This window comes from Protopterus annectens, chromosome 11.part0 (assembly GCF_019279795.1).
Source record: "Protopterus annectens isolate FY-2018-M chromosome 11.part0, PAN1.0, whole genome shotgun sequence".
Classification (NCBI taxonomy): Eukaryota; Metazoa; Chordata; order Ceratodontiformes; family Protopteridae; genus Protopterus; species Protopterus annectens.
This window is the reverse complement of record NC_056745.1, coordinates 1490686679-1490701719: the sequence shown is the minus strand read 5'-3', so window position 1 is coordinate 1490701719 and position 15041 is coordinate 1490686679. Positions and strand designations below refer to the sequence as shown.

At 39.4% G+C, this 15041-nt stretch overlaps 1 protein-coding gene across 1 annotated transcript in view; it reads left to right on the top strand.

Annotated features, from left to right (window-relative positions):
* The window catches only part of LOC122815930 (polyamine deacetylase HDAC10-like), a 752749-nt gene that overhangs the window by 61908 nt on the left and 675800 nt on the right, over positions 1–15041 (top strand). The gene's annotated exons all lie outside the window — the stretch shown is intronic.

The window sequence follows — 15041 nt, the reverse complement described above, 5'->3', positions numbered from 1 at the left end:
TTGGTAGAGTTAGTGCAGAGTATGTACAAGGACCCAAATGACACAAGTATGAACTGCGTTCGGACTAACAGGGGGTTGCCACTGGGAGTGGGTGTGCATCAGGTTTCAGCTTTGTGCCCACCACTGTTTATACTAGTGATGGGCTACATTAGCAAACAGGTTAGGGGGACAGTTTAATAAAGCAGCTGTATGCAGATAATATGGCATTACATGTAAATTCTGAACAGAAGCCTCAGCAAAGGACAAGAGAATGCAGTGCGACTCCAAGCTTTAGTCCTCTCTGCTAACTGCCACACTATAGTAATCAGAGTAAGGATATACAATAAAGTAAAATTGAATATTTGTGAATTACTGCATTAGTTATACAATGCACCTCGGAAAATCAATATCCATTGTAGATAACATACTAAATGAAGTTACAGATATGTCTGGTCTCAAAACTGACTTTTAAAAAGCTGAAATGTTGCCTCTAAACACTTCAGCTAAAGAAATTAAGCAAAAACATAGTGCTGGATCCTTTGTATGGAGGAAAGAATTGTTTAAATATATTTAAATAGTTCCTTTTTATGGATATGTTGTATTACCATCTATGATCTACAGACCACTAATGTTCAGTTATTCTTCATGAATTCCAGTCATATTCTCTCTCTGCATCACTTTATGCAAAGGAGTGGTCCCAATCCTGACAACATGGGAGGGGGGGCAGTCAACACAGAGAACAATGAGGATGTTAACTCCAACAATATTGCAGTGCTTATTGGAGATTTCGATTATAAATTATTTAGATGTAAAAAGTTACAGCTTGAAATCTCCTATTTAAATGAATGTTTGGATAAGAGAATTGTGCCTAAGGGGCTGAGGCAATGGAGGTTCCCGGTGGGCCTTGAGGAAGGCTCAGAGTTTCATAAACAGCTGTTAGCATTATTTGATCAGCACAGCTTTGAATATATTGCTATGCTGATCGACCATTATACACAACAGGTTGATGCTTACAAAAATGATCTAGCTGTTTTGGAACAAGAAATTAAAAATAATTATGACTTTTTACATTATAAATATGATTATTCTCGTGTTTTCTCTAGCATTGATGCTACTATTAATAAGTTGTGTGATAATAAGAGAAAGAAAATCATGAGGGATGTGAAACAGTATGCGGACAGTAAAGCATATCCCAAGCCACCACAAATTGGACAATCAAATAATAAGGCTAAGGGGCCTTTGACTAAGTCAAATAAGAAAAATACTGACATTAGAATCAACGATATGTATCAGTTGGACACCTTTTTAGATGAAGGTCATTGCAGCAACGACCCCCTTAATGATGAGGAGGGGGAGGTTGATTTGGACAATGACCAAGATCAAGATCATGTATCTACTGATAAGAGTAAGGACAATATGCAACAGCAGCGTGGTATCACTAGCAGGGCTGTACAACCACGGGTAGAACATAAACAGGGTTTTGGACAGGGCCAGAACTTTCGACAGAGGAGCCTGAGGTCGAACAGCAACAAAATGACATTAAGGAACAAACAGAATCAGAAGAACAAATGATGAAGGGGCCAAGTCAGCCAGTTATTGTATATAGCACAGAGGGGGACTTTAAGATTTTTAATTACACCACCCTCAATATTTCCATCGCTATGGCTGACTTTTTTTCTAAGGGGTTGTCCTTTGTCCCTGATACTCATATGGACTTGGTTAAAACAATTGTGGATCTGAAACTGTATGTCCGCAAACTTAACCTGTTGGCTGTATTAGGCAAGAGTTCCTCACTTATAAAACCTTTTAGAATAGCTAGTTTGTTTAATCCACCGCTAGTAAGCAACCTAAAAACTTTTGAAAAATCTTGTGAACTGGATCTAAGATTTTTGGCTGTTAATAAAACTAATAATAAAAATAAACACAGCCTAAATATAACAACTGAACAACGCGATTTTATAAAATTAATACAGGATTGCAACATTCGGGTCATGAAACCCGATAAGGGTAGTGGGCTAATTTTTATGAACCAAGTGGATTATATAAACAAACTAACTACCCATTTGGAAAATGGCCCATATGAGGTAACAAGTATTAATGAAGTCAATACAGCATACAATAGAGTTAGGTCTACAGTAGAAGATTTGTTTTTGGAAGACTTCATAGATACTGACATCTATTCTTATTTGAATATTGTAGCACCAAGATTGCCTGCTTTTTTCGGAGCCCCCAAAATTCATAAATCCATCAATGACCCCCCCTTTAGACCCATAGTTGACGGTAGGGGATCCATTCTGGTAGCTTGTGCCAAATATGTAGATAGTGTTCTAAAACCATACATAGACAAAGAAATTCAGATATGTAAGGACTCGTGGGGCTTTCTAGAGAACATCAATAGGATACCCTTTGATCCTAACCTAATTTTTATGACTGTGGATGTGAAAGATCTATATACTGTCATCCCACAACAGTTAGGTTTGGATTGGGTTAGAGAGTTCCTAGAGTCAAGAAATGTTGAACAGAACACTATCTACACAATTGAGACCTTATTGGAATTAGTATTAAAATATAACTTTTTCAGTTTTGACAACTTGATTTACAGGCAAGCTTCCGGTGTAGCTATGGGTTCACCCTGTGGGGGCTCTTTTGCCAACTGTGTAATGGCACAATGGGAAAACACTTTGCTGTTTAGCAATTCTTTGTTTAAGGAACATGTCGCTTGGTACACTAGGTACCAGGACGACATGTTCCTTTTATGGAAAGGGCCTTTGGAGATGGTGGTTCCATTCATAGATAACATCAAAACTATGACTAATTTTTTAGATTTCACATATGAGGTAAATGATACTGAAATTAGTTTTTTAGACATAAAGCTAAATAAAGACATTGGTGCCTCTAGATTCATCAGCAACATCTATAGAAAGCCCACCTACTCCAATGGTTTTCTTCACTTTGGTAGTTGCCACCCTCTTCATCAAAAAAGAGCGGTTGTTAAAGGGCAGATGGTGAGGGCGGCACGTATGATCACCAGGGATGAGGACTTCCATGATGAGTGTAGTAACTTGACCAGCATGTTTTTAAACAGGGGATACCCAGACATACTAGTTCTGGAGATTATGTCCGAGGTGAAGCTTAAAAGAGGATCTGGATATTTTAAGCCCATTTTGAACAGACATGACCTGACTGTGACAGTCAACCAAGACATGCTGGTGAAGAATGACAGAAGAACCAACGAACCCGATATGGGAGTTAGGTTTTTGTGTACATTTTCTATAGATCACCACTTTATAAGGCAAATTTTACAGAAAAACTGGGCAAACATAACGGAAGATACAAATTTGCATCAATTGCTAGGTACAACACCTAATATTACTTTTAGAAAAGGTTTTAATTTAAAAGCACTGTTAGAAATGAATAAACCTACCACTTTTAAAAGGTTGAAAGGTATGATAAAGTGTGGGTTTTGCAATCAATGCAAATTCATACAGGAAGGGAGTTATGTGATAATAAATAATGTAAAATACAGGTTGATTGGAAATTTTAGCTGTTCTACCAAAGCAGTGGTTTATGTGGCAAGCTGTAGACAATGCCCGGCTTTCTATATAGGAAAGACTGAGAGGGCATTGCATAAAAGAATATACGAACATCTGTATGCAATTTCTAAGAATGATATTAATAATGCACTAGCTTGCCACATTATGCAAAATAAGGACCACGCTTTTAACTTTGCTGTTTTGAAGCAAATCAAGGTACAAGCCAACTCAGGCCCATGGCAGATCTTATTGGAAAAAGAAGAACTGCTATGGCAACTGAGGACGGCTGCACACACATACCCAGGCTTAAATGAAGCTATTTCCATCACCTGTATATTAAAACTTTTAACTCTAAGGAGATAATTTATCACCTTGTAGATATTAGGTGGTGTATAATATACATTACTATCCTCAAAAGGGGTTTGTTTTAAGAGACAACAGTGTAATATAACATAATGTTATCTAGTTTATTATTTGGCCTTATTACTTGTTCGTACTCATACTACGAGTTTTAGGAGGTATGTTATAACACCTAGGGCATTGTCCATGGAATTATTTTTTAATGTGTTCATGATTTTTAGAATTACTTTCTTGATTATTAATATCATTATTAACTTGGAAAAATGATTACTAAGTGGGTTTTAGGGTCCTTGGCATCGGACCTTAGTGACAGACAGTTAATAACAAACAGTTAATTTTATTTTTTTGATTTGATTGTTTAAATAAAAATATAACTTATAGGTATCCAAATACACCATAGTTATATATATATATATATATATAAATATATTTAGTTATTTATTAATTAATTTTTAGAAGCGCTTAGCATTTATGTTATAGATAAATGCACTGCCTTTGAATAATGGCAGTGGCGCTTTTAGTTCGGTTTTGTTAGCATAACAATAACCGACTTGGAAGTATAGTGACAGCATATGCAGTCTTTTATATTTTTTCATATTTATTTTCATTTTCATTTTTATTTTAATGAGTTTTTTATAGTCACATTTTTAAAGGACTACTGGGTAGTTTAAACATGTGTATTGTTAATATGTACATGAGAGGGTTGTAGGTATTTTGTATTCCACTGTTTTAAAGTTATGTTTTTAAATAATTAAAGATGGGGTATTAGAACAAGCTGACTTTTTAAACACAATATTGTTAAGTAATTAAATTAATTTAATTAAATTGGTTATTTGCTAATGGAATTATGGTTACCCTATTTAAGGAGGAAGCTGTAATAAATGAGTGTTTTATTTTCGTCTGAGGAAGGAGGGATACGACTCCCTCCGAAAGTGCTTGTTTACAATAAAAGTTCTAACGTTAAATTCCTGAACCATCGTTGCTTCATTTTAATTTAACACTGAATTCTGACAGTGGGTGTACTGCATTTATATCGCATGCTTGCTGGAGGCGTTATCCCTTGGCTTTTTCGTTTTCATCTCTCTGCTAACTGCCACACTATAGTAATCAGAGTAAGGATATACAATAAAGTAAAATTGAATATTTGTGAATTACTGCATTAGTTATACAATGCACCTCGGAAAATCAATATCCATTGTAGATAACATACTAAATGAAGTTACAGATATGTCTGGTCTCAAAACTGACTTTTAAAAAGCTGAAATGTTGCCTCTAAACACTTCAGCTAAAGAAATTAAGCAAAAACATAGTGCTGGATCCTTTGTATGGAGGAAAGAATCGTTTAAATATATTTAAATAGTTCCTTTTTTATGGATATGTTGTATTACCATCTATGATCTACAGACCGCTAATGTTTAGTTATTCTTCATGAATTCCAGTCATATTCTCTCTCTGCATCACTTTATGCAAAGGAGTGGTCCCAATCAGATCCTAACCCAACAGGTGTGTCCTCCTTCTCAAGGGGGAGAACAAGCTTATGGTCTACAACCTCTGAGTTAACTGGTTTTCCATTCCTGTATGCATTCCTACTGGCTTAGGTAGAGTATCTGAATTCTGCTTGACCCTGCAGGTGGACCATCTGTCTCCAGAGAAAGATAGAAAACAGCCTCTCGGCCTATGACCTCTAAGACTCCACTCCCCGTACTGAGAAAAGGTGAGTCAAGGAGGAAGCATCATATGTATGGCCCAGGGATTTTTTTGTGGGATACTAATTCCTAACTGGGAGGATCACCCTTGTTGCAAGCATCATCATCCATGTCAGGTGAATTCTGCCCTTCCCTCACCTATCAGTGTAGTCTGCTGGGCACTCAGAATATACATCACAGCTCTCTGAGCACATTCCACTCTCCTGGCAAATCCCTCCCCTCCCTATATGATAGACACACCCATCCCCCCTGCCAGTGCCTACGTGCAACTGAGACATTAACTGAATTCAGGTCACATGAGCCGTACTCAGGAGAATACTGATTTCTTATTGTTACACCAAAACAATAGTTAAAGGTCTTTAAAAAATGTAAAACTACCTTTTCATATCTGTTACAGTTGGAGTCACCTCATATTATCCCAGAGGAGAAGAATTAGAGGATTTAATGTGATATTTTTGACATGATTAACCACGTATTAAGCCACATAGCACATCTTCCACATAATAACTAAACAAAATACAGAAAAAAATCTTATATATGTAAAATTAAGCACACAAAGCTTCAACAGTGCAAGCTGAGGACATTAAAATGGGAGGCTTTGATATGACAACTTGTCATCTCTCTGCAGCTGCTGCTAAGACAATTAAACAAAAGCTATTTCAAACTCAACTGAGTGGATGCAGCCAAAGCTGGAGATAAATTAATACGGTACAAAAATCATTCTCGTCTTGGAATGAAGTTAAAGCACTTCTAAAAATAAAATTCCTTGCAGGTAGGAAAACCTATGTTTATCATCAACCAGAGATTCTTAATTGTAAAACAACGTTTTCTTTTTTAAACCTGGCTGTAAGCAGGTAATCAAACATTCACTGACATTCAGTATATAAATCTTATGACTTTGAAACCTTTTGCTAATGTACAGATTATTCTAATTTATATCAAAATGACTATGGGCAATATTTGCAATTAAGAGATACTATCCCATAGATGGGAAAAGGAGCTAATCCACACTAAAAAATTTTTTGTTAAACAAAATAAAACAATTGACCAGATTCCATAAAGTCTGTGATCGTTTTGTAGAGGGCCGCCTCCATTTTGCAAAGCTACCCTGATCTTAAATTCTACCTCCAGCCCTGGTATGATATTATACCAAGGGGTGGCATTCCTCACAGATTGTCCAATGCTGTGCTAATGCCACATGCCTATGGAGTACATTCTATGCCACTAACAGGTAATTCAGTTCTGTAACAGTCTATTTAAATGAACCTTATTGCTGACATAACCTGATCTGCCTTGCCTTTTACATATCTTCTGAGATTACCTGAAATTGACCAGCTATCCAGCATCACCTGTGTGTCAGCTGTAACACTGCATACTAATCAGGAAAAATCTGTCATACAGACATGGTTACAACCACAAATACAGTTGTGGCAAACTGTAGGGCTATGCTACATGCATGATTTGACTTTTCTAAATAAATGCATTTTGAATTCTCACTATGATACTAAGGGGACAACTCACAAAACAACTACTACACATGTGTGTGATCCTGTACATCTCTGACCTAACACTGTGCCAGCTTCAGTACTCAACTGGTGCTGCAAACTTTTGGACAGTACAGCAGATGATGGCTGCAGTACCATTTCTGACCTACAGGTGGAGTTGTAGCCACAAAGGCTTATTGACTTCAAAGGACAACTTGTGTTCATAGGTAATGACTGGGTTAGCTACCCTTATAGGCCATTTTAAGCCTAGCCAATTTTTATCAACAGTGGGAATCAGATTCTGTACCTTGTGTTTTAGAGGCTAAGACCTTAACCATTATGCCAACACTCTACCCTCTGCCAACTTTGCACCTTTGAAGTTTTGCACTGACATTCAATGACAGTGCAATGGGTATGACTCCTTTTTTGGAATCAGACATAGGGCTTCTTTCCAGATTTCTCATTAGCTGATGTGGTTTGAAAAAGCTTTGATCTCATTTTTTGGGACTTGGATTGGGAGTAACTGCTGGGGGATTCTGTTACCCCAAATGTATATTCCACAGAATATGAATGTGTGCATGTGTGTGTGTGTGTGTGTGTGTGTGTGTGTGTGTGTGTGTGTGTGTGTGTGTGTGTATATATATATATATATATATATATATATATATATATATATATATATATATATATAAAAACTTAGCTGGAGATGATTGTCACTGATGAAGTGACACCCCCACCCCATGTGCAAAATGGGAAAAGGGGTTGAGGATGGATATATGTAGATATAAATATGTGTATGTGCATATATGCATGTATGCCCTATATATAAAACATCCACCAAAACATGTCAGACATTAATTATATTGAATATAAAACAAATTGACACTCAGTACTTTGAAAAAGGAAAGACATTTACTTTTCTGTTGCACTCCCAAAAACTGGTCCCATTCAACTCCAATTTGAATAGTGGTAGTATTACTGGAAGGACTTTTTTAAATTAAGATGTATTTTAGGGGCAGGGGTAAGGTTAGCACACATTGCTAAGGTGGGCTTGGGTGCGCCACCTTAGTTATTTGTACTAACCCTAATCCTGCCCCTGTCCCTAAATCCAACATCCATCTTAACTTAAGAAAGCCCTTCCTATAACACTACCACTACACAAGGCAACTTGCACACTCAATACTTGCGTTTGCATGCTCACACAAGTAACCCTACCCTAACCCTAAAAAAAAAAAAAAAAAAAAAAAAAAAAAATCACAGTCACATGCGCCCGCACAAAGACACACACACACACACACACACACACACACACACACACACACACACACACACACACACACACACACACACACACACACCTAGTATACATCCCACTTATCTGTTTTGATGCAACAAACATCCAGCAAAATGTCTATTTGACAAACTGAATACTTGACCAAACAATCCTGCACTTCCAGCTGTCAACCAATGCAATGGTCGAACAAACATACAGCACTTATATAGACAATGTAATCTAGTACTGAGAAAATGTAGTTTTCCAGCCTAAGGGTAGTGCAAACTTTCCTTAAGGAAGTGCAAAATAAAAAAATGGAAAAATAGTTGTACCGGAACGATTACTCTATGTGTGCGTGAGTGTGTGTGTGTGTGTGTGTGTGTGTGTGTGTGTGTGTGTGTGTGTGTGTGTGTGTGTGTGTGTGTGTGTGTGTGTGTGTGTTTCATTGAACCTTGGGCTAAGGAACTGTTTTGTGATCTCATGGTTAGATGGTTAGTACATTTAGAGATGCAGTGCGGGTAAAGTGTTACATGGACACTTCCCAGCAAAAAAATGTTTTTTTTTGTACCATTTTGGGAGATTGTTTTTCACTGGAAAGCATTGTAAAGAACTGAACTAATAAATACTGACTCAAAATGTGGTGTGTTGCTTAAAGACATTTGGGTTACATGGAGTGCAGATATAAATAACACATTTTCTTCACTCAAGTATTTAGTTTAATAAATTCTACTAAAATATTCCTTCATGATATAATATGTCTTTAACATCATTTCATAAAGTTCACCAGACCTCAGAAAAAGAACAGGTTACTGGACTTATCAAGTCGTCCATCTGTACTTCATGTAATGCTGGAAAATTATTCTTATTTGACATTTGTTAACTGGGTTAGTCTGCCTGGGCAACATGCCCTTTTTCAGCAGAGACCCGAGGAGAAAAGCTCCATTACAGAACAGTTATAACATACACAAAGAATTGCACAATTGGAGAAATAACGTATTAGTCTAAATACGTGGCTAGCCTCAGCTAGAATGTTCTTTGTTATATAAACTACACAATTGTGAAACATCCAAGACTCTTTGGATGGAATTATTTGGCTTGCTCTACAAGATTTTAGCTCTCATGATTTATGAGATGTTACTAAGATATGGTTACTGGAAATAACACCTAACTCTGCCATGATTAAACCACATACATTTAAAAATGACATTTTATGCATCTTTTTATGTCAAGAATCCTACAAAAAGAAATGATCTAAACCCAAAAGCGATTTATCGGTTCATAATTTGTGTATTTTAGTTATGTCATTGTACTAAAAGGAATGGATATTGGAGCAAGAAAGCAGTAAGTCTAAACTGCATTATAAACTTTGGTCATCATTTTTTAAATATTTGGCAGCATGAAAGTTTTATATTGTATTATCTGAGTATAATACCCTTACATTCTGAGTTTGAGTGCAGACTTCTGAATATACCTATGTCTATCTGTCCACACATATAGCTCTAGATAGAGATATATCAATCTAAACACAGATATAGATGGATAGAGCTCTGTCTAGAGATGTATATTATCTCTGTCTAAGTATCTATCTATAGGTTCATAGGTTCATAGGTTCATAGGTTCATAGGATGATACTAGGCTATTGGCCCGGAGGCCCTTATAAGCTAGCCAATAATTTTGCCCATGTTCCCACAACATCAGCACCTGTTTTCCCTGTCCAGCAGGGATAAAGGTGGGATCCCAGGGGTGCATTTTCTGTTTCCCATCCAGTCATCCAGGTTCCTTTTAAAGAGGGCTAGAGAGGTATTCTGCTTGACATGGAGAGGGAGTCTATTGCATAGATGGGGGTGTCTTTATACACAAATCTATCCTGCCAACAAGTTCTATTAATGTCACAGACCAGGTTGAGGCCCTGTGGAGATTTACTTATGGATGTGCAGCAACTCCATCAAAGCTGGGTCTGAGATGGCCTTGTATGCCAGACACAGGTCAGTTCTGAGCAGTCTGTATGAGACTGAGTAGAGGGTCAGGGCTTTTAGCCTATCTGTATAGGATAGGTATTTGAGACCCTGGATTTTCCTGGTCAGGAACCTCTGTGGTCTTTCCAGCTACTGCATGTGCTTGGGAAGGTACATGCTGAAGGGGGTATTGTACTTAATAATGGGTCTGATAAGACAGGAGTACAGGGATGTTATGACCTCCTTGTTCCTGGAAGAAATACAGGAACTATCTATCCGTATACAATCCCCCACACATGTATTCATATACATACACGTTTTGTTGACCAGGGTAAACCTTTTGGGGAATCCATTTTTACAAGTGCCTGGGAGTTACAGTGCACTAAGGCACTATCATGAAGACAAGCATTTTAAATACAATAGTTAAAAATGGGATGAATTGTACAAGCCAACACACATTAACAAAATAAAAAAACTATAAATTATTAGATGCAAATACAGTGTTTAGCTTAACACATATATCAGCGTAGAATTCCAAGATGGCTGCACACTGATCAAAAGCTTGATTTCAGCTTTCCCAGTGTAAAAAAATGAAACTGAGACATAAGAGTCACTAACTCTACAAGTTTTACTATATTCAATTACGGGCTAGTAAGCACACTGTCTGGATCCCGGCAAAGAGGAAACACAGAGAGCCTTAAAGAAAATCAGCTGTAAAGGGGGGGGGGGCAGTGATGGGGGAGAATTCTGCAGCTGTTCAGCAAAAATCTGGCTTCCAGTAATCCAGAGGAAAAATAAGTCAAATGTGCTCAGAGATGATTAAAATAAATGAAGCACTGAAGGAGCTTATCAACTCAAATTAAGAAATGACTGGAAAAAAATGAAAAAAAAAAAAAGCTATATTCAGATGAGCTGATAAAACTGCAAAAACCAGTGGTTCAAATGATGAAAACGCTGAGAGAAGAAAGGAGCCACTTTTGAGATTTTAAGTATTTTGCTTCATATTATTTGTTAAGTTTTTCTGCATTGCCACCTACTTTTGAGCATTTTCTGGCTGAACCCACAGACATCGCCAATATCCTGGCAGACAGGTTCAGTGCAAACTTCTCCACCTCCTCCCCCCCAAAAGAGCAAGTATCTATCCCGGCAGAGTGCAGCCTCCCAAACATCTCTGATGCTCAGGTGAAGGCCGCCTTCTCCAAAGGAAAAAACACTGCTTCCATGGGACCAGATGGCGTCCCGGGTTGCGTCCTACATGAACTCCAAGAAGAACTAATCCCTCAAGTAAAACTGCTGTACAATCTCAGCCTCACTACAGGATATGTGCCCAAAGAATGGCGTACAGCAACAGTGGTCCCACTCCACAAAGGTGGCGCCTCTGCAGACCCTGGAAACTATCACCCCATAAGCCTGACTAGCCTAGTCTGCAAGGCTATGGAGAGGATCATCATGGAACTCATAAACAAAGACATTGGGGACCTACAGACACTAGATCCTACCCAATTTGGCTTCGTCAAGGGCAGATCCTGCCTTTTGAACCTGGTCGATTTCTTTGAAACAGTCACCAAGGCCATAGATGAAGGGAAGGTAGTCCACACAGCCTATCTGGACCTCGCAAAGGCATTTGACACAATACCCCACTTGGGCATCATAGATAAGCTATCCAGCCTAAATATAAACCCCTATGTCACAAGATGGGTTGCAAACTGGCTCAAAGACAGAACCCACAGAGTCAGAGTTGCTGGAGCCATGTCAGAATCGAAACCGGTCACAAGTGGCGTCCCACAAGGTTCTGTCCTGGGACCTCTCTTGTTCGGTATTTACTTTTCTGAGGTACAGGCCAACGTGGGAGGACTATGGCTCACCAAGTTCGCAGATGACTGCAAACTGGGCGCCATAATAGACTCTCCAGCTGACACAAACATCCTTCAAAAAGGTCTCACAGAGACGGATAACTGGTGCCAGAGCCATGGTCTAAAGCTAAATGCCAAAAAGTGTATAGTCATACCCTTTGGCAAAAACAATGTGCCCACAAATTACCACATAGGTGGTAACCCATTAAGTACAGAGAAAGTAATTAGGGATCTGGGGACCCAAGTTGATAGCAACCTCTCCTTTGACAACCACATTGCCAAAGTGGTTAGAAAGACCTTCTACATAGCCCACCTCATCATGAAAGGATTCACATCTAGATCAAGAGAGGTAATCGTGCCTTTATTCATCCCTCATCAGGCCCATCATAGAATACAATGCCCCCTTTGGGATGTACCTTACCCGACACCTGCAGCAATTAGAAAGACCCCAAAAGTACCTCACCAGGAGGATCAAGGGATTCAAACAGATGCCATATGCTGCTCGGTTAAAAAAACTCCAGCTCTACTCAGTTGCATACCGCCTACTTTGAGGCAATCTATGTCTGACATATAAAGCTATGTCCAACCCAGAATTAGTGGACATGCTCCACCTCAGTAAATCTAAATCCCTTAGAGTCACATGCTTGAGGGACTTCAACCTCAGCACAGAAATAAATAGAACATGCTGGAGGGACAGATTCATAACCCAGAGGCTCCCTTCGCTCTGGAATAGAATTCCAATTCATGTTAGGCAGAGCACCTCACTGACTCTCTTCAAGAAGAATCTTGATGAGTGGATGGGGGAATCATAGGTTTGTCCCGGGGATTACTTCCGTGTCACTATTAGACAGAGGCACAGTAAACTAAACTTTAAAAAGGGCACAGTATACTCAAATCAAGGGGTGGCGTAAGCCAAACACAATAGGGCTAGGCTTATAAATGCCCCAGGGCAGATAGCCTAGTATGAACCTATGAACCTATGAATACCCACACCTCCAGGTTGGTGGCACAGCATGAAGCATCAGAGACTATCCATGTGCAACTAACAGTGGATAAAACTGCCTTCCAGTTTATAGCCTGCTACAGACCACCCTCCCAAACCCAGGAACCCCACTCGGCCTTCCTGAGAACACTGGAAAATATGAAGGTCTCTCCAAACACCATTATATTGGGTGACTTCAACTACCCAAACATAGACTGGGAGCATTACTCTAGCACCAACACCCTAGCCCAAAGGTTCCTAGAATTTATAAACTCAAATGCTATGGAACAACTTGTTACCACTCCCACAAGAGGGGAAAACATACTGGACCTGATCATCACCAACATGGGGGCTCTATGCTCCAGACCAGAAGTGTATCCCTCACTGGTAAGATCAGACCATAAACTAATCTCACTGGATAGTCACATCCCAACCCCACCCCCTGCCCAGAAAACCACAGTGAAAAACTTCTCTAAAACAAATTTCACATTCCTCAAAACCGAGGTGGAATCCTTCAAAGCCCCCAGGCCTGTGTAAAATATGGCCCAGACCACAGAATCCTTTATAAACGCATTCTATGAACACCTTCAGGAATGCATGGATCATGCAATCCCAAATAAAACCAAGACCCAATCCTCCAAAGGCAGGCATCCTGTCTGGTGGACCCCAGCCATAAACAAACTATACAATAGAAGGAGGAAGCTACTACACGATAGAGCAAAATCCCAAAAAGGGAAGGCATCTCTGATCAGTATTAGCAAAAAACTACGGGCACTCATAAAATCGTGTAAGGCCAGCTTCGAGAGAAAAATTGCACAGGACAATAAGGATAATCACAAGGCTTTCTTTAGTTATGTTAGGAACCTGGGTGAGAATTTCCAGATATGCTCAGAATTAGTCCAAAATGACAAAAAAAACACTGAACCCACAGACATTGCCAACATCCTAGCTTACAGGTTCAGCGCAAACTTCTCCCCCCCCCACCAAAAGGGCAAATATCTATCCCAGCAGAGTGCTGCCCCCCTGACATCTCACATGCTCAGGTAAGAGCCATCCTCTCCAAAGCAAAAAACACAGCATCAATGGGACCAGACGGTGTCCTACATGAACACCAAGAAGAGCTAAACCCAAACATAAAACTACTGTTCAATCTCAGCCTTACTGCAGGATATGTACCCAAAGAGTGGCGTACAGCAACAGTGGTCCCTCTCCACAAAGGTGGTGCCTCAACGGATCCTGGAAACTATCGCCCCATAAGCCTGACTAGCTTGGTCTGCAAAGCTATGGAAAGGATCATCATGGACCTCATAAATAAAGATATTGGGGACCTACAGACACTGGATCCTACCCAGTTCGGCTTTGTTAAGGGCAGATCCTGCCTCTTAAACCTGGTCGATTTCTTTGAAACAGTCACTAAGACCATTGACGAGGGGAAGGTGGTCCACACAGCCTACCTGGACCTCGCAAAAGCCTTCGATACAATACCCCACTTGGGCATTATAGATAAGCTCACCAGCTTAAATATAAACCCCTATGTCACTAGATGGGTTGCAAACTGGCTCAAGGACAGAACCCACATGGTTAGAATTGCTGGAGCCATGTCAGACTCCAAACCAGTTAGAAGTGGCATCCCACAAGGCTCAGTCCTGGGACCTCTCTTGTTCAGTATATATTTCTCGGAGGTACAGGCCAACATGGAAGGACTGTGGCTGACCAAGTTCGCAGATGACTGCAAACTAGGCACCATAATCGACTCTCCAACCAACACAAGCATCCTACAAAAGGGCCTCATAGAAACAGACAACTGGTGCCAGAGCCATGGCCTCAAGCTAAATGCCAAAAAGTGTATAGTCATCCCCTTTGGCAAAAACAAAGTGCCCACAAATTACCACATAGGTGGTAATCCATTAAGTACG